Source organism: Lissotriton helveticus, chromosome 12, assembly GCF_964261635.1.
Source record: "Lissotriton helveticus chromosome 12, aLisHel1.1, whole genome shotgun sequence".
Taxonomy (NCBI): Eukaryota; Metazoa; Chordata; class Amphibia; order Caudata; family Salamandridae; genus Lissotriton; species Lissotriton helveticus.
Genome location: NC_136073.1, coordinates 657,660,354 through 657,681,879, shown reverse-complemented (window position 1 = coordinate 657,681,879; position 21,526 = coordinate 657,660,354). Strand labels below are relative to the sequence as shown.

The following is a 21,526-nucleotide window of genomic DNA, read 5'->3' as shown; positions in this document are numbered from 1 at the left end:
AGTTCAGGAATAAAACACCTAAGCTCATGTCCCCAAAAAACAGCAGCAGACAACTCGCAGATATATTCACCAATTTCTAATGCTTTTCTTTTAAACACAAGATAAACAGCCTCACCGGTGGTAAGGCTTAAAAAAATTGAATAAACTCGTAAATGTTCCTCTCCACGGAAATCTTTAGTAAAAGGCGAAAGATTTTTTCGTTTTGAAGAGAAACCAGAGTAAGTTAGAATATGGCTCTCTGGGGGTAAGTGGCACCACATCAAAGACCCCGTCATTGCGAGGGTGAGGACCTGAGAGGTATTTTTAGGCTCTAAGAAAGAGGACAAGAACCAGGCCAGTGAGGGAAGCAGGCCCAATTTTCAGAGTCTCTGCTCAAAGCACAGAAAATCAAAAAGGTGGACAGTTCCCATGCGTCTGTCTGGAAATATGCAAATTCTTTTCTGTACACACCTCAGCTCATTAGGAGGCGTTGCGGCTGCTGGGCAAGGGGAACGGGAAGCGTGCATCAGGCTTTAGGTGAAGTGACACTGTAGGACTTTTGTCCCCCAGCGATTTTACGCTTTCCACACCATCCTTCCAATCGATAGGCTGTGAGCCACCACTGTGCTCTGCACATAGCCATGCACTTTAAGTCCCTTTTTCGCACGTACTTTCATTAAACCTGAATATAGAAGTATATATCTGTCTAGGCTAGAGGCACATGAAACAGGACTGGCGTGCCGCTTCAAGTGTACCTGAGAGGAATCTGACTCAGGATTGGCCACCCTCTCAGGGCACCGACTCAGGATTGGCCAACCTCTATGGGGCACCTCTAACGTGCACAAATAACGGGCAAGCCCTATGAAAAGCACAGCGTGAGTCTAGGTGCCACCTTGAAAAAGGAGGGTGACGTCTGGCCTCTGACAGCAGGAATATTAAGAGAGGAGAAAACATACTGCCTGCTATCGTGAAATTCCAAGATAGTCACGAAAAGCAATCTCATGCACTGCACAAGCTCTTTCCCATGATGCACCTCTCCTGCACTCTGTCGATGCAAATGAGCAAGCAGAGAGTTCAGGAATAAAACACCTAAGCTCATGTCCCCAAAAAACAGCAGCAGACAACTCGCAGATATATTCACCAATTTCTAATGCTTTTCTTTTAAACACACGATAAACAGCCTCACCTGTGGTAAGGCTTAAAAAAATTGACTAAACTCGTAAATGTTCCTCTCCACGGAAATCTTTAGTAAAAGGCGAAAGATTTTTTCGTTTTGAAGAGAAACCAGAGTAAGTTAGAATATGGCTCTCTGGGGGTAAGTGGCACCACATCAAAGACCCCGTCATTGCGAGGGTGAGGACCTGAGAGGTATTTTTAGGCTCTAAGAAAGAGGACAAGAACCAGGCCAGTGAGGGAAGCAGGCCCAATTTTCAGAGTCTCTGCTCAAAGCACAGAAAATCAAAAAGGTGGACAGTTCCCATGCGTCTGTCTGGAAATATGCAAATTCTTTTCTGTACACACCTCAGCTCATTAGGAGGCGTTGCGGCTGCTGGGCAAGGGGAACGGGAAGCGTGCATCAGGCTTTAGGTGAAGTGACACTGTAGGACTTTTGTCCCCCAGCGATTTTACGCTTTCCACACCATCCTTCCAATCGATAGGCTGTGAGCCACCACTGTGCTCTGCACATAGCCATGCACTTTAAGTCCCTTTTTCGCACGTACTTTCATTAAACCTGAATATAGAAGTATATATCTGTCTAGGCTAGAGGCACATGAAACAGGACTGGCGTGCCGCTTCAAGTGTACCTGAGAGGAATCTGACTCATGATTGGCCACCCTCTCAGGGCACCGACTCAGGATTGGCCAACCTCTATGGGGCACCTCTAACGGGCACAAATAACGGGCAAGCCCTATGAAAAGCACAGCGTGAGTCTAGGTGCCACCTTGAAAAAGGAGGGTGACGTCTGGCCTCTGACAGCAGGAATATTAAGAGAGGAGAAAACATACTGCCTGCTATCGTGAAATTCCAAGATAGTCACGAAAATCAATCTCATGCACTGCACAAGCTCTTTCCCATGATGCACCTCTCCTGCACTCTGTCTATGCAAATGAGCAAGCAGAGAGTTCAGGAATAAAACACCTAAGCTCATGTCCCCAAAAAACAGCAGCAGACAACTCGCAGATATATTCACCAATTTCTAATGCTTTTCTTTTAAACACAAGATAAACAGCCTCACCGGTGGTAAGGCTTAAAAAAATTGAATAAATTCGTAAATGTTCCTCTCCACGGAAATCTTTAGTAAAAGGCGAAAGATTTTTTCGTTTTGAAGAGAAACCAGAGTAAGTTAGAATATGGCTCTCTGGGGGTAAGTGGCACCACATCAAAGACCCCGTCATTGCGAGGGTGAGGACCTGAGAGGTATTTTTAGGCTCTAAGAAAGAGGACAAGAACCAGGCCAGTGAGGGAAGCAGGCCCAATTTTCAGAGTCTCTGCTCAAAGCACAGAAAATCAAAAAGGTGGACAGTTCCCATGCGTCTGTCTGGAAATATGCAAATTCTTTTCTGTACACACCTCAGCTCATTAGGAGGCGTTGCGGCTGCTGGGCAAGGGGAACGGGAAGCGTGCATCAGGCTTTAGGTGAAGTGACACTGTAGGACTTTTGTCCCCCAGCGATTTTACGCTTTCCACACCATCCTTCCAATCGATAGGCTGTGAGCCACCACTGTGCTCTGCACATAGCCATGCACTTTAAGTCCCTTTTTCGCACGTACTTTCATTAAACCTGAATATAGAAGTATATATCTGTCTAGGCTAGAGGCACATGAAACAGGACTGGCGTGCCGCTTCAAGTGTACCTGAGAGGAATCTGACTCATGATTGGCCACCCTCTCAGGGCACCGACTCAGGATTGGCCAACCTCTAACGGGCACAAATAACGGGCAAGCCCTATGAAAAGCACAGCGTGAGTCTAGGTGCCACCTTGAAAAAGGAGGGTGACGTCTGGCCTCTGACAGCAGGAATATTAAGAGAGGAGAAAACATACTGCCTGCTATCGTGAAATTCCAAGATAGTCACGAAAAGCAATCTCATGCACTGCACAAGCTCTTTCCCATGATGCACCTCTCCTGCACTCTGTCTATGCAAATGAGCAAGCAGAGAGTTCAGGAATAAAACACCTAAGCTCATGTCCCCAAAAAACAGCAGCAGACAACTCGCAGATATATTCACCAATTTCTAATGCTTTTCTTTTAAACACAAGATAAACAGCCTCACCGGTGGTAAGGCTTAAAAAAATTGAATAAACTCGTAAATGTTCCTCTCCACGGAAATCTTTAGTAAAAGGCGAAAGATTTTTTCGTTTTGAAGAGAAACCAGAGTAAGTTAGAATATGGCTCTCTGGGGGTAAGTGGCACCACATCAAAGACCCCGTCATTGCGAGGGTGAGGACCTGAGAGGTATTTTTAGGCTCTAAGAAAGAGGACAAGAACCAGGCCAGTGAGGGAAGCAGGCCCAATTTTCAGAGTCTCTGCTCAAAGCACAGAAAATCAAAAAGGTGGACAGTTCCCATGCGTCTGTCTGGAAATATGCAAATTCTTTTCTGTACACACCTCAGCTCATTAGGAGGCGTTGCGGCTGCTGGGCAAGGGGAACGGGAAGCGTGCATCAGGCTTTAGGTGAAGTGACACTGTAGGACTTTTGTCCCCCAGCGATTTTACGCTTTCCACACCATCCTTCCAATCGATAGGCTGTGAGCCACCACTGTGCTCTGCACATAGCCATGCACTTTAAGTCCCTTTTTCGCACGTACTTTCATTAAACCTGAATATAGAAGTATATATCTGTCTAGGCTAGAGGCACATGAAACAGGACTGGCGTGCCGCTTCAAGTGTACCTGAGAGGAATCTGACTCAGGATTGGCCACCCTCTCAGGGCACCGACTCAGGATTGGCCAACCTCTATGGGGCACCTCTAACGTGCACAAATAACGGGCAAGCCCTATGAAAAGCACAGCGTGAGTCTAGGTGCCACCTTGAAAAAGGAGGGTGACGTCTGGCCTCTGACAGCAGGAATATTAAGAGAGGAGAAAACATACTGCCTGCTATCGTGAAATTCCAAGATAGTCACGAAAAGCAATCTCATGCACTGCACAAGCTCTTTCCCATGATGCACCTCTCCTGCACTCTGTCGATGCAAATGAGCAAGCAGAGAGTTCAGGAATAAAACACCTAAGCTCATGTCCCCAAAAAACAGCAGCAGACAACTCGCAGATATATTCACCAATTTCTAATGCTTTTCTTTTAAACACACGATAAACAGCCTCACCTGTGGTAAGGCTTAAAAAAATTGAATAAACTCGTAAATGTTCCTCTCCACGGAAATCTTTAGTAAAAGGCGAAAGATTTTTTCGTTTTGAAGAGAAACCAGAGTAAGTTAGAATATGGCTCTCTGGGGGTAAGTGGCACCACATCAAAGACCCCGTCATTGCGAGGGTGAGGACCTGAGAGGTATTTTTAGGCTCTAAGAAAGAGGACAAGAACCAGGCCAGTGAGGGAAGCAGGCCCAATTTTCAGAGTCTCTGCTCAAAGCACAGAAAATCAAAAAGGTGGACAGTTCCCATGCGTCTGTCTGGAAATATGCAAATTCTTTTCTGTACACACCTCAGCTCATTAGGAGGCGTTGCGGCTGCTGGGCAAGGGGAACGGGAAGCGTGCATCAGGCTTTAGGTGAAGTGACACTGTAGGACTTTTGTCCCCCAGCGATTTTACGCTTTCCACACCATCCTTCCAATCGATAGGCTGTGAGCCACCACTGTGCTCTGCACATAGCCATGCACTTTAAGTCCCTTTTTCGCACGTACTTTCATTAAACCTGAATATAGAAGTATATATCTGTCTAGGCTAGAGGCACATGAAACAGGACTGGCGTGCCGCTTCAAGTGTACCTGAGAGGAATCTGACTCATGATTGGCCACCCTCTCAGGGCACCGACTCAGGATTGGCCAACCTCTAACGGGCACAAATAACGGGCAAGCCCTATGAAAAGCACAGCGTGAGTCTAGGTGCCACCTTGAAAAAGGAGGGTGACGTCTGGCCTCTGACAGCAGGAATATTAAGAGAGGAGAAAACATACTGCCTGCTATCGTGAAATTCCAAGATAGTCACGAAAAGCAATCTCATGCACTGCACAAGCTCTTTCCCATGATGCACCTCTCCTGCACTCTGTCTATGCAAATGAGCAAGCAGAGAGTTCAGGAATAAAACACCTAAGCTCATGTCCCCAAAAAACAGCAGCAGACAACTCGCAGATATATTCACCAATTTCTAATGCTTTTCTTTTAAACACAAGATAAACAGCCTCACCGGTGGTAAGGCTTAAAAAAATTGAATAAACTCGTAAATGTTCCTCTCCACGGAAATCTTTAGTAAAAGGCGAAAGATTTTTTCGTTTTGAAGAGAAACCAGAGTAAGTTAGAATATGGCTCTCTGGGGGTAAGTGGCACCACATCAAAGACCCCGTCATTGCGAGGGTGAGGACCTGAGAGGTATTTTTAGGCTCTAAGAAAGAGGACAAGAACCAGGCCAGTGAGGGAAGCAGGCCCAATTTTCAGAGTCTCTGCTCAAAGCACAGAAAATCAAAAAGGTGGACAGTTCCCATGCGTCTGTCTGGAAATATGCAAATTCTTTTCTGTACACACCTCAGCTCATTAGGAGGCGTTGCGGCTGCTGGGCAAGGGGAACGGGAAGCGTGCATCAGGCTTTAGGTGAAGTGACACTGTAGGACTTTTGTCCCCCAGCGATTTTACGCTTTCCACACCATCCTTCCAATCGATAGGCTGTGAGCCACCACTGTGCTCTGCACATAGCCATGCACTTTAAGTCCCTTTTTCGCACGTACTTTCATTAAACCTGAATATAGAAGTATATATCTGTCTAGGCTAGAGGCACATGAAACAGGACTGGCGTGCCGCTTCAAGTGTACCTGAGAGGAATCTGACTCAGGATTGGCCACCCTCTCAGGGCACCGACTCAGGATTGGCCAACCTCTATGGGGCACCTCTAACGTGCACAAATAACGGGCAAGCCCTATGAAAAGCACAGCGTGAGTCTAGGTGCCACCTTGAAAAAGGAGGGTGACGTCTGGCCTCTGACAGCAGGAATATTAAGAGAGGAGAAAACATACTGCCTGCTATCGTGAAATTCCAAGATAGTCACGAAAAGCAATCTCATGCACTGCACAAGCTCTTTCCCATGATGCACCTCTCCTGCACTCTGTCTATGCAAATGAGCAAGCAAAGAGTTCAGGAATAAAACACCTAAGCTCATGTCCCCAAAAAACAGCAGCAGACAACTCGCAGATATATTCACCAATTTCTAATGCTTTTCTTTTAAACACAAGATAAACAGCCTCACCGGTGGTAAGGCTTAAAAAAATTGAATAAATTCGTAAATGTTCCTCTCCACGGAAATCTTTAGTAAAAGGCGAAAGATTTTTTCGTTTTGAAGAGAAACCAGAGTAAGTTAGAATATGGCTCTCTGGGGGTAAGTGGCACCACATCAAAGACCCCGTCATTGCGAGGGTGAGGACCTGAGAGGTATTTTTAGGCTCTAAGAAAGAGGACAAGAACCAGGCCAGTGAGGGAAGCAGGCCCAATTTTCAGAGTCTCTGCTCAAAGCACAGAAAATCAAAAAGGTGGACAGTTCCCATGCGTCTGTCTGGAAATATGCAAATTCTTTTCTGTACACACCTCAGCTCATTAGGAGGCGTTGCGGCTGCTGGGCAAGGGGAACGGGAAGCGTGCATCAGGCTTTAGGTGAAGTGACACTGTAGGACTTTTGTCCCCCAGCGATTTTACGCTTTCCACACCATCCTTCCAATCGATAGGCTGTGAGCCACCACTGTGCTCTGCACATAGCCATGCACTTTAAGTCCCTTTTTCGCACGTACTTTCATTAAACCTGAATATAGAAGTATATATCTGTCTAGGCTAGAGGCACATGAAACAGGACTGGCGTGCCGCTTCAAGTGTACCTGAGAGGAATCTGACTCATGATTGGCCACCCTCTCAGGGCACCGACTCAGGATTGGCCAACCTCTAACGGGCACAAATAACGGGCAAGCCCTATGAAAAGCACAGCGTGAGTCTAGGTGCCACCTTGAAAAAGGAGGGTGACGTCTGGCCTCTGACAGCAGGAATATTAAGAGAGGAGAAAACATACTGCCTGCTATCGTGAAATTCCAAGATAGTCACGAAAAGCAATCTCATGCACTGCACAAGCTCTTTCCCATGATGCACCTCTCCTGCACTCTGTCTATGCAAATGAGCAAGCAGAGAGTTCAGGAATAAAACACCTAAGCTCATGTCCCCAAAAAACAGCAGCAGACAACTCGCAGATATATTCACCAATTTCTAATGCTTTTCTTTTAAACACAAGATAAACAGCCTCACCGGTGGTAAGGCTTAAAAAAATTGAATAAACTCGTAAATGTTCCTCTCCACGGAAATCTTTAGTAAAAGGCGAAAGATTTTTTCGTTTTGAAGAGAAACCAGAGTAAGTTAGAATATGGCTCTCTGGGGGTAAGTGGCACCACATCAAAGACCCCGTCATTGCGAGGGTGAGGACCTGAGAGGTATTTTTAGGCTCTAAGAAAGAGGACAAGAACCAGGCCAGTGAGGGAAGCAGGCCCAATTTTCAGAGTCTCTGCTCAAAGCACAGAAAATCAAAAAGGTGGACAGTTCCCATGCGTCTGTCTGGAAATATGCAAATTCTTTTCTGTACACACCTCAGCTCATTAGGAGGCGTTGCGGCTGCTGGGCAAGGGGAACGGGAAGCGTGCATCAGGCTTTAGGTGAAGTGACACTGTAGGACTTTTGTCCCCCAGCGATTTTACGCTTTCCACACCATCCTTCCAATCGATAGGCTGTGAGCCACCACTGTGCTCTGCACATAGCCATGCACTTTAAGTCCCTTTTTCGCACGTACTTTCATTAAACCTGAATATAGAAGTATATATCTGTCTAGGCTAGAGGCACATGAAACAGGACTGGCGTGCCGCTTCAAGTGTACCTGAGAGGAATCTGACTCAGGATTGGCCACCCTCTCAGGGCACCGACTCAGGATTGGCCAACCTCTATGGGGCACCTCTAACGTGCACAAATAACGGGCAAGCCCTATGAAAAGCACAGCGTGAGTCTAGGTGCCACCTTGAAAAAGGAGGGTGACGTCTGGCCTCTGACAGCAGGAATATTAAGAGAGGAGAAAACATACTGCCTGCTATCGTGAAATTCCAAGATAGTCACGAAAAGCAATCTCATGCACTGCACAAGCTCTTTCCCATGATGCACCTCTCCTGCACTCTGTCGATGCAAATGAGCAAGCAGAGAGTTCAGGAATAAAACACCTAAGCTCATGTCCCCAAAAAACAGCAGCAGACAACTCGCAGATATATTCACCAATTTCTAATGCTTTTCTTTTAAACACACGATAAACAGCCTCACCTGTGGTAAGGCTTAAAAAAATTGAATAAACTCGTAAATGTTCCTCTCCACGGAAATCTTTAGTAAAAGGCGAAAGATTTTTTCGTTTTGAAGAGAAACCAGAGTAAGTTAGAATATGGCTCTCTGGGGGTAAGTGGCACCACATCAAAGACCCCGTCATTGCGAGGGTGAGGACCTGAGAGGTATTTTTAGGCTCTAAGAAAGAGGACAAGAACCAGGCCAGTGAGGGAAGCAGGCCCAATTTTCAGAGTCTCTGCTCAAAGCACAGAAAATCAAAAAGGTGGACAGTTCCCATGCGTCTGTCTGGAAATATGCAAATTCTTTTCTGTACACACCTCAGCTCATTAGGAGGCGTTGCGGCTGCTGGGCAAGGGGAACGGGAAGCGTGCATCAGGCTTTAGGTGAAGTGACACTGTAGGACTTTTGTCCCCCAGCGATTTTACGCTTTCCACACCATCCTTCCAATCGATAGGCTGTGAGCCACCACTGTGCTCTGCACATAGCCATGCACTTTAAGTCCCTTTTTCGCACGTACTTTCATTAAACCTGAATATAGAAGTATATATCTGTCTAGGCTAGAGGCACATGAAACAGGACTGGCGTGCCGCTTCAAGTGTACCTGAGAGGAATCTGACTCATGATTGGCCACCCTCTCAGGGCACCGACTCAGGATTGGCCAACCTCTATGGGGCACCTCTAACGGGCACAAATAACGGGCAAGCCCTATGAAAAGCACAGCGTGAGTCTAGGTGCCACCTTGAAAAAGGAGGGTGACGTCTGGCCTCTGACAGCAGGAATATTAAGAGAGGAGAAAACATACTGCCTGCTATCGTGAAATTCCAAGATAGTCACGAAAAGCAATCTCATGCACTGCAGAAGCTCTTTCCCATGATGCACCGCTCCTGCACTCTGTCTATGCAAATGAGCAAGCAGAGAGTTCAGGAATAAAACACCTAAGCTCATGTCCCCAAAAAACAGCAGCAGACAACTCGCAGATATATTCACCAATTTCTAATGCTTTTCTTTTAAACACAAGATAAACAGCCTCACCGGTGGTAAGGCTTAAAAAAATTGAACAAACTCGTAAATGTTCCTCTCCACGGAAATCTTTAGTAAAAGGCGAAAGATTTTTTCATTTTGAAGAGAAACCAGAGTAAGTTAGAATATGGCTCTCTGGGGGTAAGTGGCACCACATCAAAGACCCCGTCATTGCGAGGGTGAGGACCTGAGAGGTATTTTTAGGCTCTAAGAAAGAGGACAAGAACCAGGCCAGTGAGGGAAGCAGGCCCAATTTTCAGAGTCTCTGCTCAAAGCACAGAAAATCAAAAAGGTGGACAGTTCCCATGCGTCTGTCTGGAAATATGCAAATTCTTTTCTGTACACACCTCAGCTCATTAGGAGGCGTTGCGGCTGCTGGGCAAGGGGAACGGGAAGCGTGCATCAGGCTTTAGGTGAAGTGACACTGTAGGACTTTTGTCCCCCAGCGATTTTACGCTTTCCACACCATCCTTCCAATCGATAGGCTGTGAGCCACCACTGTGCTCTGCACATAGCCATGCACTTTAAGTCCCTTTTTCGCACGTACTTTCATTAAACCTGAATATAGAAGTATATATCTGTCTAGGCTAGAGGCACATGAAACAGGACTGGCGTGCCGCTTCAAGTGTACCTGAGAGGAATCTGACTCAGGATTGGCCACCCTCTCAGGGCACCGACTCAGGATTGGCCAACCTCTATGGGGCACCTCTAACGTGGACAAATAACGGGCAAGCCCTATGAAAAGCACAGCGTGAGTCTAGGTGCCACCTTGAAAAAGGAGGGTGACGTCTGGCCTCTGACAGCAGGAATATTAAGAGAGGAGAAAACATACTGCCTGCTATCGTGAAATTCCAAGATAGTCACGAAAAGCAATCTCATGCACTGCACAAGCTCTTTCCCATGATGCACCTCTCCTGCACTCTGTCTATGCAAATGAGCAAGCAGAGAGTTCAGGAATAAAACACCTAAGCTCATGTCCCCAAAAAACAGCAGCAGACAACTCGCAGATATATTCACCAATTTCTAATGCTTTTCTTTTAAACACAAGATAAACAGCCTCACCGGTGGTAAGGCTTAAAAAAATTGAACAAACTCGTAAATGTTCCTCTCCACGGAAATCTTTAGTAAAAGGCGAAAGATTTTTTCATTTTGAAGAGAAACCAGAGTAAGTTAGAATATGGCTCTCTGGGGGTAAGTGGCACCACATCAAAGACCCCGTCATTGCGAGGGTGAGGACCTGAGAGGTATTTTTAGGCTCTAAGAAAGAGGACAAGAACCAGGCCAGTGAGGGAAGCAGGCCCAATTTTCAGAGTCTCTGCTCAAAGCACAGAAAATCAAAAAGGTGGACAGTTCCCATGCGTCTGTCTGGAAATATGCAAATTCTTTTCTGTACACACCTCAGCTCATTAGGAGGCGTTGCGGCTGCTGGGCAAGGGGAACGGGAAGCGTGCATCAGGCTTTAGGTGAAGTGACACTGTAGGACTTTTGTCCCCCAGCGATTTTACGCTTTCCACACCATCCTTCCAATCAATAGGCTGTGAGCCACCACTGTGCTCTGCACATAGCCATGCACTTTAAGTCCCTTTTTCGCACGTACTTTCATTAAACCTGAATATAGAAGTATATATCTGTCTAGGCTAGAGGCACATGAAACAGGACTGGCGTGCCGCTTCAAGTGTACCTGAGAGGAATCTGACTCAGGATTGGCCACCCTCTCAGGGCACCGACTCAGGATTGGCCAACCTCTATGGGGCACCTCTAACGTGGACAAATAACGGGCAAGCCCTATGAAAAGCACAGCGTGAGTCTAGGTGACACCTTGAAAAAGGAGGGTGACGTCTGGCCTCTGACAGCAGGAATATTAAGAGAGGAGAAAACATACTGCCTGCTATCGTGAAATTCCAAGATAGTCACGAAAAGCAATCTCATGCACTGCACAAGCTCTTTCCCATGATGCACCTCTCCTGCACTCTGTCTATGCAAATGAGCAAGCAGAGAGTTCAGGAATAAAACACCTAAGCTCATGTCCCCAAAAAACAGCAGCAGACAACTCGCAGATATATTCACCAATTTCTAATGCTTTTCTTTTAAACACAAGATAAACAGCCTCACCGGTGGTAAGGCTTAAAAAAATTGAATAAACTCGTAAATGTTCCTCTCCACGGAAATCTTTAGTAAAAGGCGAAAGATTTTTTCGTTTTGAAGAGAAACCAGAGTAAATTAGAATATGGCTCTCTGGGGGTAAGTGGCACCACATCAAAGACCCCGTCATTGCGAGGGTGAGGACCTGAGAGGTATTTTTAGGCTCTAAGAAAGAGGACAAGAACCAGGCCGGTGAGGGAAGCAGGCCCAATTTTCAGAGTCTCTGCTCAAAGCACAGAAAATCAAAAAGGTGGACAGTTCCCATGCGTCTGTCTGGAAATATGCAAATTCTTTTCTGTACACACCTCAGCTCATTAGGAGGCGTTGCGGCTGCTGGGCAAGGGGAACGGGAAGCGTGCATCAGGCTTTAGGTGAAGTGACACTGTAGGACTTTTGTCCCCCAGCGATTTTACGCTTTCCACACCATCCTTCCAATCGATAGGCTGTGAGCCACCACTGTGCTCTGCACATAGCCATGCACTTTAAGTCCCTTTTTCGTACGTACTTTCATTAAACCTGAATATAGAAGTATATATCTGTCTAGGCTAGAGGCACATGAAACAGGACTGGCGTGCCGCTTCAAGTGTACCTGAGAGGAATCTGACTCAGGATTGGCCACCCTCTCAGGGCACCGACTCAGGATTGGCCAACCTCTATGGGGCACCTCTAACGTGCACAAATAACGGGCAAGCCCTATGAAAAGCACAGCGTGAGTCTAGGTGCCACCTTGAAAAAGGAGGGTGACGTCTGGCCTCTGACAGCAGGAATATTAAGAGAGGAGAAAACATACTGCCTGCTATCGTGAAATTCCAAGATAGTCACGAAAAGCAATCTCATGCACTGCACAAGCTCTTTCCCATGATGCACCTCTCCTGCACTCTGTCTATGCAAATGAGCAAGCAGAGAGTTCAGGAATAAAACACCTAAGCTCATGTCCCCAAAAAACAGCAGCAGACAACTCGCAGATATATTCACCAATTTCTAATGCTTTTCTTTTAAACACAAGATAAACAGCCTCACCGGTGGTAAGGCTTAAAAAAATTGAATAAATTCGTAAATGTTCCTCTCCACGGAAATCTTTAGTAAAAGGCGAAAGATTTTTTCGTTTTGAAGAGAAACCAGAGTAAGTTAGAATATGGCTCTCTGGGGGTAAGTGGCACCACATCAAAGACCCCGTCATTGCGAGGGTGAGGACCTGAGAGGTATTTTTAGGCTCTAAGAAAGAGGACAAGAACCAGGCCAGTGAGGGAAGCAGGCCCAATTTTCAGAGTCTCTGCTCAAAGCACAGAAAATCAAAAAGGTGGACAGTTCCCATGCGTCTGTCTGGAAATATGCAAATTCTTTTCTGTACACACCTCAGCTCATTAGGAGGCGTTGCGGCTGCTGGGCAAGGGGAACGGGAAGCGTGCATCAGGCTTTAGGTGAAGTGACACTGTAGGACTTTTGTCCCCCAGCGATTTTACGCTTTCCACACCATCCTTCCAATCGATAGGCTGTGAGCCACCACTGTGCTCTGCACATAGCCATGCACTTTAAGTCCCTTTTTCGCACGTACTTTCATTAAACCTGAATATAGAAGTATATATCTGTCTAGGCTAGAGGCACATGAAACAGGACTGGCGTGCCGCTTCAAGTGTACCTGAGAGGAATCTGACTCATGATTGGCCACCCTCTCAGGGCACTGACTCAGGATTGGCCAACCTCTAACGTGCACAAATAACGGGCAAGCCCTATGAAAAGCACAGCGTGAGTCTAGGTGCCACCTTGAAAAAGGAGGGTGACGTCTGGCCTCTGACAGCAGGAATATTAAGAGAGGAGAAAACATACTGCCTGCTATCGTGAAATTCCAAGATAGTCACGAAAAGCAATCTCATGCACTGCAGAAGCTCTTTCCCATGATGCACCGCTCCTGCACTCTGTCTATGCAAATGAGCAAGCAGAGAGTTCAGGAATAAAACACCTAAGCTCATGTCCCCAAAAAACAGCAGCAGACAACTCGCAGATATATTCACCAATTTCTAATGCTTTTCTTTTAAACACAAGATAAACAGCCTCACCGGTGGTAAGGCTTAAAAAAATTGAACAAACTCGTAAATGTTCCTCTCCACGGAAATCTTTAGTAAAAGGCGAAAGATTTTTTCATTTTGAAGAGAAACCAGAGTAAGTTAGAATATGGCTCTCTGGGGGTAAGTGGCACCACATCAAAGACCCCGTCATTGCGAGGGTGAGGACCTGAGAGGTATTTTTAGGCTCTAAGAAAGAGGACAAGAACCAGGCCAGTGAGGGAAGCAGGCCCAATTTTCAGAGTCTCTGCTCAAAGCACAGAAAATCAAAAAGGTGGACAGTTCCCATGCGTCTGTCTGGAAATATGCAAATTCTTTTCTGTACACACCTCAGCTCATTAGGAGGCGTTGCGGCTGCTGGGCAAGGGGAACGGGAAGCGTGCATCAGGCTTTAGGTGAAGTGACACTGTAGGACTTTTGTCCCCCAGCGATTTTACGCTTTCCACACCATCCTTCCAATCGATAGGCTGTGAGCCACCACTGTGCTCTGCACATAGCCATGCACTTTAAGTCCCTTTTTCGCACGTACTTTCATTAAACCTGAATATAGAAGTATATATCTGTCTAGGCTAGAGGCACATGAAACAGGACTGGCGTGCCGCTTCAAGTGTACCTGAGAGGAATCTGACTCAGGATTGGCCACCCTCTCAGGGCACCGACTCAGGATTGGCCAACCTCTATGGGGCACCTCTAACGTGGACAAATAACGGGCAAGCCCTATGAAAAGCACAGCGTGAGTCTAGGTGCCACCTTGAAAAAGGAGGGTGACGTCTGGCCTCTGACAGCAGGAATATTAAGAGAGGAGAAAACATACTGCCTGCTATCGTGAAATTCCAAGATAGTCACGAAAAGCAATCTCATGCACTGCACAAGCTCTTTCCCATGATGCACCTCTCCTGCACTCTGTCTATGCAAATGAGCAAGCAGAGAGTTCAGGAATAAAACACCTAAGCTCATGTCCCCAAAAAACAGCAGCAGACAACTCGCAGATATATTCACCAATTTCTAATGCTTTTCTTTTAAACACAAGATAAACAGCCTCACCGGTGGTAAGGCTTAAAAAAATTGAACAAACTCGTAAATGTTCCTCTCCACGGAAATCTTTAGTAAAAGGCGAAAGATTTTTTCATTTTGAAGAGAAACCAGAGTAAGTTAGAATATGGCTCTCTGGGGGTAAGTGGCACCACATCAAAGACCCCGTCATTGCGAGGGTGAGGACCTGAGAGGTATTTTTAGGCTCTAAGAAAGAGGACAAGAACCAGGCCAGTGAGGGAAGCAGGCCCAATTTTCAGAGTCTCTGCTCAAAGCACAGAAAATCAAAAAGGTGGACAGTTCCCATGCGTCTGTCTGGAAATATGCAAATTCTTTTCTGTACACACCTCAGCTCATTAGGAGGCGTTGCGGCTGCTGGGCAAGGGGAACGGGAAGCGTGCATCAGGCTTTAGGTGAAGTGACACTGTAGGACTTTTGTCCCCCAGCGATTTTACGCTTTCCACACCATCCTTCCAATCAATAGGCTGTGAGCCACCACTGTGCTCTGCACATAGCCATGCACTTTAAGTCCCTTTTTCGCACGTACTTTCATTAAACCTGAATATAGAAGTATATATCTGTCTAGGCTAGAGGCACATGAAACAGGACTGGCGTGCCGCTTCAAGTGTACCTGAGAGGAATCTGACTCAGGATTGGCCACCCTCTCAGGGCACCGACTCAGGATTGGCCAACCTCTATGGGGCACCTCTAACGTGGACAAATAACGGGCAAGCCCTATGAAAAGCACAGCGTGAGTCTAGGTGACACCTTGAAAAAGGAGGGTGACGTCTGGCCTCTGACAGCAGGAATATTAAGAGAGGAGAAAACATACTGCCTGCTATCGTGAAATTCCAAGATAGTCACGAAAAGCAATCTCATGCACTGCACAAGCTCTTTCCCATGATGCACCTCTCCTGCACTCTGTCTATGCAAATGAGCAAGCAGAGAGTTCAGGAATAAAACACCTAAGCTCATGTCCCCAAAAAACAGCAGCAGACAACTCGCAGATATATTCACCAATTTCTAATGCTTTTCTTTTAAACACAAGATAAACAGCCTCACCGGTGGTAAGGCTTAAAAAAATTGAATAAACTCGTAAATGTTCCTCTCCACGGAAATCTTTAGTAAAAGGCGAAAGATTTTTTCGTTTTGAAGAGAAACCAGAGTAAATTAGAATATGGCTCTCTGGGGGTAAGTGGCACCACATCAAAGACCCCGTCATTGCGAGGGTGAGGACCTGAGAGGTATTTTTAGGCTCTAAGAAAGAGGACAAGAACCAGGCCGGTGAGGGAAGCAGGCCCAATTTTCAGAGTCTCTGCTCAAAGCACAGAAAATCAAAAAGGTGGACAGTTCCCATGCGTCTGTCTGGAAATATGCAAATTCTTTTCTGTACACACCTCAGCTCATTAGGAGGCGTTGCGGCTGCTGGGCAAGGGGAACGGGAAGCGTGCATCAGGCTTTAGGTGAAGTGACACTGTAGGACTTTTGTCCCCCAGCGATTTTACGCTTTCCACACCATCCTTCCAATCGATAGGCTGTGAGCCACCACTGTGCTCTGCACATAGCCATGCACTTTAAGTCCCTTTTTCGTACGTACTTTCATTAAACCTGAATATAGAAGTATATATCTGTCTAGGCTAGAGGCACATGAAACAGGACTGGCGTGCCGCTTCAAGTGTACCTGAGAGGAATCTGACTCAGGATTGGCCACCCTCTCAGGGCACCGACTCAGGATTGGCCAACCTCTATGGGGCACCTCTAACGTGCACAAATAACGGGCAAGCCCTATGAAAAGCACAGCGTGAGTCTAGGTGCCACCTTGAAAAAGGAGGGTGACGTCTGGCCTCTGACAGCAGGAATATTAAGAGAGGAGAAAACATACTGCCTGCTATCGTGAAATTCCAAGATAGTCACGAAAAGCAATCTCATGCACTGCACAAGCTCTTTCCCATGATGCACCTCTCCTGCACTCTGTCTATGCAAATGAGCAAGCAGAGAGTTCAGGAATAAAACACCTAAGCTCATGTCCCCAAAAAACAGCAGCAGACAACTCGCAGATATATTCACCAATTTCTAATGCTTTTCTTTTAAACACAAGATAAACAGCCTCACCGGTGGTAAGGCTTAAAAAAATTGAATAAATTCGTAAATGTTCCTCTCCACGGAAATCTTTAGTAAAAGGCGAAAGATTTTTTCGTTTTGAAGAGAAACCAGAGTAAGTTAGAATATGGCTCTCTGGGGGTAAGTGGCACCACATCAAAGACCCCGTCATTGCGAGGGTGAGGACCTGAGAGGTATTTTTAGGCTCTAAGAAAGAGGACAAGAACCAGGCCAGTGAGGGAAGCAGGCCCAATTTTCAGAGTCTCTGCTCAAAGCACAGAAAATCAAAAAGGTGGACAGTTCCCATGCGTCTGTCTGGAAATATGCAAATTCTTTTCTGTACACACCTCAGCTCATTAGGAGGCGTTGCGGCTGCTGGGCAAGGGGAACGGGAAGCGTGCATCAGGCTTTAGGTGAAGTGACACTGTAGGACTTTTGTCCCCCAGCGATTTTACGCTTTCCACACCATCCTTCCAATCGATAGGCTGTGAGCCACCACTGTGCTCTGCACATAGCCATGCACTTTAAGTCCCTTTTTCGCACGTACTTTCATTAAACCTGAATATAGAAGTATATATCTGTCTAGGCTAGAGGCACATGAAACAGGACTGGCGTGCCGCTTCAAGTGTACCTGAGAGGAATCTGACTCATGATTGGCCACCCTCTCAGGGCACTGACTCAGGATTGGCCAACCTCTAACGGGCACAAATAACGGGCAAGCCCTATGAAAAGCACAGCGTGAGTCTAGGTGCCACCTTGAAAAAGGAGGGTGACGTCTGGCCTCTGACAGCAGGAATATTAAGAGAGGAGAAAACATACTGCCTGCTATCGTGAAATTCCAAGATAGTCACGAAAAGCAATCTCATGCACTGCACAAGCTCTTTCCCATGATGCACCTCTCCTGCACTCTGTCTATGCAAATGAGCAAGCAGAGAGTTCAGGAATAAAACACCTAAGCTCATGTCCCCAAAAAACAGCAGCAGACAACTCGCAGATATATTCACCAATTTCTAATGCTTTTCTTTTAAACACAAGATAAACAGCCTCACCGGTGGTAAGGCTTAAAAAAATTGAATAAACTCGTAAATGTTCCTCTCCACGGAAATCTTTAGTAAAAGGCGAAAGATTTTTTCGTTTTGAAGAGAAACCAGAGTAAGTTAGAATATGGCTCTCTGGGGGTAAGTGGCACCACATCAAAGACCCCGTCATTGCGAGGGTGAGGACCTGAGAGGTATTTTTAGGCTCTAAGAAAGAGGACAAGAACCAGGCCAGTGAGGGAAGCAGGCCCAATTTTCAGAGTCTCTGCTCAAAGCACAGAAAATCAAAAAGGTGGACAGTTCCCATGCGTCTGTCTGGAAATATGCAAATTCTTTTCTGTACACACCTCAGCTCATTAGGAGGCGTTGCGGCTGCTGGGCAAGGGGAACGGGAAGCGTGCATCAGGCTTTAGGTGAAGTGACACTGTAGGACTTTTGTCCCCCAGCGATTTTACGCTTTCCACACCATCCTTCCAATCGATAGGCTGTGAGCCACCACTGTGCTCTGCACATAGCCATGCACTTTAAGTCCCTTTTTCGCACGTACTTTCATTAAACCTGAATATAGAAGTATATATCTGTCTAGGCTAGAGGCACATGAAACAGGACTGGCGTGCCGCTTCAAGTGTACCTGAGAGGAATCTGACTCAGGATTGGCCACCCTCTCAGGGCACCGACTCAGGATTGGCCAACCTCTATGGGGCACCTCTAACGTGCACAAATAACGGGCAAGCCCTATGAAAAGCACAGCGTGAGTCTAGGTGCCACCTTGAAAAAGGAGGGTGACGTCTGGCCTCTGACAGCAGGAATATTAAGAGAGGAGAAAACATACTGCCTGCTATCGTGAAATTCCAAGATAGTCACGAAAAGCAATCTCATGCACTGCACAAGCTCTTTCCCATGATGCACCTCTCCTGCACTCTGTCGATGCAAATGAGCAAGCAGAGAGTTCAGGAATAAAACACCTAAGCTCATGTCCCCAAAAAACAGCAGCAGACAACTCGCAGATATATTCACCAATTTCTAATGCTTTTCTTTTAAACACACGATAAACAGCCTCACCTGTGGTAAGGCTTAAAAAAATTGAATAAACTCGTAAATGTTCCTCTCCACGGAAATCTTTAGTAAAAGGCGAAAGATTTTTTCGTTTTGAAGAGAAACCAGAGTAAGTTAGAATATGGCTCTCTGGGGGTAAGTGGCACCACATCAAAGACCCCGTCATTGCGAGGGTGAGGACCTGAGAGGTATTTTTAGGCTCTAAGAAAGAGGACAAGAACCAGGCCAGTGAGGGAAGCAGGCCCAATTTTCAGAGTCTCTGCTCAAAGCACAGAAAATCAAAAAGGTGGACAGTTCCCATGCGTCTGTCTGGAAATATGCAAATTCTTTTCTGTACACACCTCAGCTCATTAGGAGGCGTTGCGGCTGCTGGGCAAGGGGAACGGGAAGCGTGCATCAGGCTTTAGGTGAAGTGACACTGTAGGACTTTTGTCCCCCAGCGATTTTACGCTTTCCACACCATCCTTCCAATCGATAGGCTGTGAGCCACCACTGTGCTCTGCACATAGCCATGCACTTTAAGTCCCTTTTTCGCACGTACTTTCATTAAACCTGAATATAGAAGTATATATCTGTCTAGGCTAGAGGCACATGAAACAGGACTGGCGTGCCGCTTCAAGTGTACCTGAGAGGAATCTGACTCAGGATTGGCCACCCTCTCAGGGCACCGACTCAGGATTGGCCAACCTCTATGGGGCACCTCTAACGTGCACAAATAACGGGCAAGCCCTATGAAAAGCACAGCGTGAGTCTAGGTGCCACCTTGAAAAAGGAGGGTGACGTCTGGCCTCTGACAGCAGGAATATTAAGAGAGGAGAAAACATACTGCCTGCTATCGTGAAATTCCAAGATAGTCACGAAAAGCAATCTCATGCACTGCACAAGCTCTTTCCCATGATGCACCTCTCCTGCACTCTGTCGATGCAAATGAGCAAGCAGAGAGTTCAGGAATAAAACACCTAAGCTCATGTCCCCAAAAAACAGCAGCAGACAACTCGCAGATATATTCACCAATTTCTAATGCTTTTCTTTTAAACACACGATAAACAGCCTCACCTGTGGTAAGGCTTAAAAAAATTGAATAAACTCGTAAATGTTCCTCTCCACGGAAATCTTTAGTAAAAGGCGAAAGATTTTTTCGTTTTGAAGAGAAACCAGAGTAAGTTAGAATATGGCTCTCTGGGGGTAAGTGGCACCACATCAAAGACCCCGTCATTGCGAGGGTGAGGACCTGAGAGGTATTTTTAGGCTCTAAGAAAGAGGACAAGAACCAGGCCAGTGAGGGAAGCAGGCCCAATTTTCAGAGTCTCTGCTCAAAGCACAGAAAATCAAAAAGGTGGACAGTTCCCATGCGTCTGTCTGGAAATATGCAAATTCTTTTCTGTACACACCTCAGCTCATTAGGAGGCGTTGCGGCTGCTGGGCAAGGGGAACGGGAAGCGTGCATCAGGCTTTAGGTGAAGTGACACTGTAGAACTTTTGTCCCCCAGCGATTTTACGCTTTCCACACCATCCTTCCAATCGATAGGCTGTGAGCCACCACTGTGCTCTGCACATAGCCATGCACTTTAAGTCCCTTTTTCGCACGTACTTTCATTAAACCTGAATATAGAAGTATATATCTGTCTAGGCTAGAGGCACATGAAACAGGACTGGCGTGCCGCTTCAAGTGTACCTGAGAGGAATCTGACTCATGATTGGCCACCCTCTCAGGGCACCGACTCAGGATTGGCCAACCTCTAACGGGCACAAATAACGGGCAAGCCCTATGAAAAGCACAGCGTGAGTCTAGGTGCCACCTTGAAAAAGGAGGGTGACGTCTGGCCTCTGACAGCAGGAATATTAAGAGAGGAGAAAACATACTGCCTGCTATCGTGAAATTCCAAGATAGTCACGAAAAGCAATCTCATGCACTGCACAAGCTCTTTCCCATGATGCACCTCTCCTGCACTCTGTCTATGCAAATGAGCAAGCAGAGAGTTCAGGAATAAAACACCTAAGCTCATGTCCCCAAAAAACAGCAGCAGACAACTCGCAGATATATTCACCAATTTCTAATGCTTTTCTTTTAAACACAAGATAAACAGCCTCACCGGTGGTAAGGCTTAAAAAAATTGAATAAACTCGTAAATGTTCCTCTCCACGGAAATCTTTAGTAAAAGGCGAAAGATTTTTTCGTTTTGAAGAGAAACCAGAGTAAGTTAGAATATGGCTCTCTGGGGGTAAGTGGCACCACATCAAAGACCCCGTCATTGCGAGGGTGAGGACCTGAGAGGTATTTTTAGGCTCTAAGAAAGAGGACAAGAACCAGGCCAGTGAGGGAAGCAGGCCCAATTTTCAGAGTCTCTGCTCAAAGCACAGAAAATCAAAAAGGTGGACAGTTCCCATGCGTCTGTCTGGAAATATGCAAATTCTTTTCTGTACACACCTCAGCTCATTAGGAGGCGTTGCGGCTGCTGGGCAAGGGGAACGGGAAGCGTGCATCAGGCTTTAGGTGAAGTGACACTGTAGGACTTTTGTCCCCCAGCGATTTTACGCTTTCCACACCATCCTTCCAATCGATAGGCTGTGAGCCACCACTG

The 21,526-nt window shown here is 46.4% G+C and overlaps 21 non-coding genes across 21 annotated transcripts; all 21 read right to left on the bottom strand.

The window, feature by feature from the left end:
- Positions 1 to 107: 107 nt before the first annotated feature.
- LOC144800205 (U5 spliceosomal RNA) lies at positions 108 to 222 on the bottom strand. The gene has a single exon (XR_013604119.1). It is a non-coding gene; the product is annotated as a U5 spliceosomal RNA (small nuclear RNA).
- A 935-nt stretch (positions 223 to 1,157) lies between these two features.
- LOC144800372 (U5 spliceosomal RNA) lies at positions 1,158 to 1,272 on the bottom strand. The gene has a single exon (XR_013604281.1). It is a non-coding gene; the product is annotated as a U5 spliceosomal RNA (small nuclear RNA).
- Positions 1,273 to 2,207: 935 nt separating this feature from the next.
- LOC144800738 (U5 spliceosomal RNA) lies at positions 2,208 to 2,322 on the bottom strand. The gene has a single exon (XR_013604624.1). It is a non-coding gene; the product is annotated as a U5 spliceosomal RNA (small nuclear RNA).
- A 922-nt stretch (positions 2,323 to 3,244) lies between these two features.
- Positions 3,245 to 3,359, bottom strand: LOC144800204 (U5 spliceosomal RNA). The gene has a single exon (XR_013604118.1). It is a non-coding gene; the product is annotated as a U5 spliceosomal RNA (small nuclear RNA).
- Positions 3,360 to 4,294: 935 nt separating this feature from the next.
- On the bottom strand, positions 4,295 to 4,409 carry LOC144801539 (U5 spliceosomal RNA). Its single transcript, XR_013605345.1, has one exon. It is a non-coding gene; the product is annotated as a U5 spliceosomal RNA (small nuclear RNA).
- A 922-nt stretch (positions 4,410 to 5,331) lies between these two features.
- On the bottom strand, positions 5,332 to 5,446 carry LOC144800203 (U5 spliceosomal RNA). The gene has a single exon (XR_013604117.1). It is a non-coding gene; the product is annotated as a U5 spliceosomal RNA (small nuclear RNA).
- A 935-nt stretch (positions 5,447 to 6,381) lies between these two features.
- Positions 6,382 to 6,496, bottom strand: LOC144800736 (U5 spliceosomal RNA). Its single transcript, XR_013604622.1, has one exon. It is a non-coding gene; the product is annotated as a U5 spliceosomal RNA (small nuclear RNA).
- Positions 6,497 to 7,418: 922 nt separating this feature from the next.
- Positions 7,419 to 7,533, bottom strand: LOC144800202 (U5 spliceosomal RNA). Its single transcript, XR_013604116.1, has one exon. It is a non-coding gene; the product is annotated as a U5 spliceosomal RNA (small nuclear RNA).
- Positions 7,534 to 8,468: 935 nt separating this feature from the next.
- Positions 8,469 to 8,583, bottom strand: LOC144801538 (U5 spliceosomal RNA). Its single transcript, XR_013605344.1, has one exon. It is a non-coding gene; the product is annotated as a U5 spliceosomal RNA (small nuclear RNA).
- Positions 8,584 to 9,518: 935 nt separating this feature from the next.
- LOC144800582 (U5 spliceosomal RNA) lies at positions 9,519 to 9,633 on the bottom strand. The gene has a single exon (XR_013604476.1). It is a non-coding gene; the product is annotated as a U5 spliceosomal RNA (small nuclear RNA).
- Positions 9,634 to 10,568: 935 nt separating this feature from the next.
- On the bottom strand, positions 10,569 to 10,683 carry LOC144800581 (U5 spliceosomal RNA). Its single transcript, XR_013604475.1, has one exon. It is a non-coding gene; the product is annotated as a U5 spliceosomal RNA (small nuclear RNA).
- Positions 10,684 to 11,618: 935 nt separating this feature from the next.
- On the bottom strand, positions 11,619 to 11,733 carry LOC144800201 (U5 spliceosomal RNA). Its single transcript, XR_013604115.1, has one exon. It is a non-coding gene; the product is annotated as a U5 spliceosomal RNA (small nuclear RNA).
- Positions 11,734 to 12,668: 935 nt separating this feature from the next.
- On the bottom strand, positions 12,669 to 12,783 carry LOC144800735 (U5 spliceosomal RNA). The gene has a single exon (XR_013604621.1). It is a non-coding gene; the product is annotated as a U5 spliceosomal RNA (small nuclear RNA).
- Positions 12,784 to 13,705: 922 nt separating this feature from the next.
- Positions 13,706 to 13,820, bottom strand: LOC144800580 (U5 spliceosomal RNA). Its single transcript, XR_013604474.1, has one exon. It is a non-coding gene; the product is annotated as a U5 spliceosomal RNA (small nuclear RNA).
- A 935-nt stretch (positions 13,821 to 14,755) lies between these two features.
- Positions 14,756 to 14,870, bottom strand: LOC144800579 (U5 spliceosomal RNA). The gene has a single exon (XR_013604473.1). It is a non-coding gene; the product is annotated as a U5 spliceosomal RNA (small nuclear RNA).
- A 935-nt stretch (positions 14,871 to 15,805) lies between these two features.
- On the bottom strand, positions 15,806 to 15,920 carry LOC144800200 (U5 spliceosomal RNA). Its single transcript, XR_013604114.1, has one exon. It is a non-coding gene; the product is annotated as a U5 spliceosomal RNA (small nuclear RNA).
- Positions 15,921 to 16,855: 935 nt separating this feature from the next.
- On the bottom strand, positions 16,856 to 16,970 carry LOC144800734 (U5 spliceosomal RNA). Its single transcript, XR_013604620.1, has one exon. It is a non-coding gene; the product is annotated as a U5 spliceosomal RNA (small nuclear RNA).
- A 922-nt stretch (positions 16,971 to 17,892) lies between these two features.
- On the bottom strand, positions 17,893 to 18,007 carry LOC144800199 (U5 spliceosomal RNA). Its single transcript, XR_013604113.1, has one exon. It is a non-coding gene; the product is annotated as a U5 spliceosomal RNA (small nuclear RNA).
- Positions 18,008 to 18,942: 935 nt separating this feature from the next.
- LOC144801537 (U5 spliceosomal RNA) lies at positions 18,943 to 19,057 on the bottom strand. Its single transcript, XR_013605343.1, has one exon. It is a non-coding gene; the product is annotated as a U5 spliceosomal RNA (small nuclear RNA).
- A 935-nt stretch (positions 19,058 to 19,992) lies between these two features.
- On the bottom strand, positions 19,993 to 20,107 carry LOC144801535 (U5 spliceosomal RNA). Its single transcript, XR_013605342.1, has one exon. It is a non-coding gene; the product is annotated as a U5 spliceosomal RNA (small nuclear RNA).
- Positions 20,108 to 21,029: 922 nt separating this feature from the next.
- On the bottom strand, positions 21,030 to 21,144 carry LOC144800198 (U5 spliceosomal RNA). Its single transcript, XR_013604112.1, has one exon. It is a non-coding gene; the product is annotated as a U5 spliceosomal RNA (small nuclear RNA).
- Positions 21,145 to 21,526: the final 382 nt, after the last annotated feature.